The sequence below is a fragment of the Momordica charantia genome (genome assembly GCF_013281855.1).
Source record: "Momordica charantia cultivar OHB3-1 chromosome 7 unlocalized genomic scaffold, Mcharantia_2.0 BLBB01000007.1, whole genome shotgun sequence".
Classification (NCBI taxonomy): Eukaryota; Viridiplantae; Streptophyta; class Magnoliopsida; order Cucurbitales; family Cucurbitaceae; genus Momordica; species Momordica charantia.
The window spans coordinates 1044052-1047779 of NW_028275165.1; positions in this window are offsets into that span (position 1 = coordinate 1044052).

The window sequence follows — 3728 nt, forward strand, 5'->3', positions numbered from 1 at the left end:
TCCTTTTGGTGGCCGACCTAAAGAGCTCCACTGAGGGCCGACCTGAAGAGCTCCACTCAGGGCTGACCTGAAGGCCTTACCTAATGGCCAACCTGAGGCCTTCCCTAAAGGCTGATCTGAAGGTCTTAAGATCATTAAAGGGAGGAACGACCTTCCATACTTAGCCAAATTCCAGATGACAAGAGTATGAACTGGAATAGCTACCCTCGATAGGCCGACCTTGGTCCCGACATGCTCAACCGTCAGTCGGATTCCTTGTTGGGTACCTCAGTCTATAAATAGGGCACTTCACCCTTCAGTCATGTATGGTATTCTAGCTTGGCCTCCATACTAAGGTCGGACTCAAAACTGACTTAAGCGTCAGAGTGTTTGTTCCCTTGTGCAGGTCTTTCCTCGCCAAGTGGCCTTCAGCTCATCTCAGTCAGCCTACCTTGACCCTTTGAGCTGGTCATCCCTTTCCAAGGATACTCAAGCTCTTCCCGCGGTCATACTTGGAGCAGGTCAAGCTCTCCCGACGGTCATACCTGGAGCAGGTAGAGCTCTTCCGCGTGGCCGACCTTGACCAGGTCATACCCCATCACATTTTTTACATAAACAGAGAAAAATATTTTAACCATTGAATTATACTCAAGTTAATTTCAACGACAAATCATATGGTTGGCATTCAAAAAGTTCCAACATCCCATAAACTACATAAACTACAAAAAGTACCTTAAACTTTAGCAGAGAGACTGCCTAATGAAATTTTTTTGTGGGGGACAAACCATATACTTTACAGTCAATCGTCAATTGAGGAAATAATGTGTAAATTGGACTATTTTGCGGAGATCAAAGAGATTCCAAGATTATCTTTTTCCACCAGAAATTAAATCTCCAAAGTCATTTTTGTAATGTTACCAATGTCTAAACCTCCATAATCTTTAAGAAGAGAGACCAAAGTTATGATTCAACCAATTAATACTGATTACTATTAGCTAATAGCTCAGGAGTAGTAAGGTTTCTCTTCGAGCGTAGCTTAGTTGACACGATGCTCATTTTACTATTTCAAAGATCGAATAGTTCGATTCTCCAACCCGTAGTTTTTTTATTGAAAAGATTGTGTTATACCATCTTATTTAGGGATGCTTTTCAAAATGATTTTGGTTTTGCGTTTTTTGGTTTTTTTTTGTATCATTTTCTAATCTTAGTTTTCAATTCTTAAAAAATAAAAACAATACAAGTTTGATAACTGTTTTTTGTTTTTGATATATGGTTGATAACTATTTTTGGTTTGTTATTATTATTAAAAAAGTGAGAGAGTTAAAGAGATATGCTCTATTAGTTAATATAATTTTCAACCTGTCACTTTCAAGTATCAATTATCAAATAATACTCGCTCATTTATATCCTTATGTTAATATTTTTCTAATGGAGGTGGATTTTTTTTTTAAGTGGACACTTGAAAAATGGCTAAATTAATTACAAATTTAGCAAGAAAATTTTTAGAGTTATATCTAATAGGTCTGAAAATACTAAATTTTGTGCCTAACAAATTCCTAAAGTTTAGAATAATATCTAATAGGTCCCATAATTTTCAATTTTGGATATAATATTAAGTCATTGAACTTTAAATTTTATGTCATTTAGGTCCGTGACATATTCAACGTTTTTTTTATTTGGATTTATTAGTCACATATTCTACTAGGACCTTGACCTTTCAATTTATGTCTATTAATTTCATGATTTTAAAAAACGTTTAAGAAGTTGGAACCTACTAGACAAAAAATTGAAAGTTAAGAGGCTTATTAAAACCTTTTAAAATGTAGGGATATGTTAGACACAATTGAAAGTTCAATAACCTGGTAGATATAAAAATTAAAATTTAGAGACTTATTAGACACTCTTTAAAATTCAAAGACATATTAAATACAATCTTAAAAGTTTAAGAACTAAACTTGTAATTTAACCCGCTAGTTAGATCCCAAAATCTAAAGCTAAAGTAATGAAAAAGATAGCTTCGTTGAAAACACAGCCAACTTGAATATAACTCCAATAGTTAAACATCTCTAGCTATCTCTAGCTACCTTTTATAAAGAATTAAAAGTTTAAATCTTCACCCTTAATTTGTGATGTAATAAATTGATGTGGTTTGGTGTTTGGTGGCTCTAGATGATTCAGGGCTTAAGCAAAATTTTGATAGGGAGGCCTTAAAATATATCATCTACAATTTCATTCTCCGTTTTTCATACTAATATGATAAAGTAAGTAAATATTGATGTATTAAATAATATGAAATAATTTTTAAAAAAATGTAAAAGAAATAGAACGCAAAACTCTTGGAACTTCAAAGCTGATAAATTAATTTAAGCAAATAGAAAACTTTGAAGATTTGATTTCTACCAATGATATAATCACAATTTGAGTTGGGAGGCCACGAAGGGATGAAAGTCGAGAGAGGGAGGGAGGGAATTACTTAAAATTAGTCTAACCTATACAATATATTTATGGTAAAGTTTTTAAAGATAATTGGAAATGTTTTAATCATGGGAGAAGAAAATAAAAAGACAGAGAATATGGAAGACTTTCCCACTTAAATTTGAGAGAGTTATAACGAAAAAATAAAGTAAAAAAATTTAAAGATAGCCAATTAAAACCGAGAAGAATTTATGAGGCTTATTAATCGAGAAAAAAACTAAAAGCTGAACATTCGATATAAAAAATCTAACTAAAATATAAGAAAATACGAGACATTGACTAAAGGCGAAAAAATAATGAAGGAGAAAATAAGCTCAAGTTTTGATGAAGAAAAATTTAGGAGGGAGAAAAGAAAAACTCGTTATATAGTTGTAAAAAATAAAAAGTTACGAAATTTTTGAAATTCCCTATTAATTATAATTAAGTTATAACTTTTTAATTAATTTATAGACACAGACAGACAAAACTATACATATTCTAATATTTGAGAGTGAGATTTTTTGAAAGCCAGAATTAATTTGAGAAAGGTAAAATTTACGGGATAGAGAAAATATTTTCAAAGAAATGAAAAGAAAAAGTGGAAAGTGGCGTGGGAGAGAAAGAGAAGGAAAGAATGAGAGAGAAAATTTTATATTGAAGGATAAAATTATCCCAAAATAAAATGAAAATATTTAAATTAAAAAGATAAAATAGGAAGAAAAGTTTCTCCTATATCATTTTTACATATAGAATATATAAGATATAGTGACACTTTTTTTTAAAAAAAAATTCAAAACTATTTAAGGTACCTTATTCCTAAACCCATCAAAGAAATTTTGTTTTCCTTTTATTCACAATTTAATTATTTTTAAAAACATTAATGATTATTATTGACATTTATATTTTTTCAAATGTGAGAAACGATATATATAAAAAAAAGAAGTTTATTCTTTTCATTTATATGATAAGAAATCATATAAATGTATAAAAAGAGCTAGTGGCTATTTTCATAACAAAAAAAAAGGTTATTTTTTAAAAAGAAAAAAGGTCAAAAAGTGACCATTTAGCTTGAAAAAGTTTGGGGTCGTCAAAGGGCAACTATGTAAAACGACAAAAAGTACCTTAAACTTTAGCATTTGGACTACGAATAATGAACTTTTTGGGAAGGACAAACCATATACTTGTCGGTCAATAAGTTGTGGAAATAATGAGTAAATTGGACTTTTCTCAACTAGATATGATGGCAAAAAGATTGAAGGTACGAAAGTAGCTCAATGATTTTTCTTCCAATTATA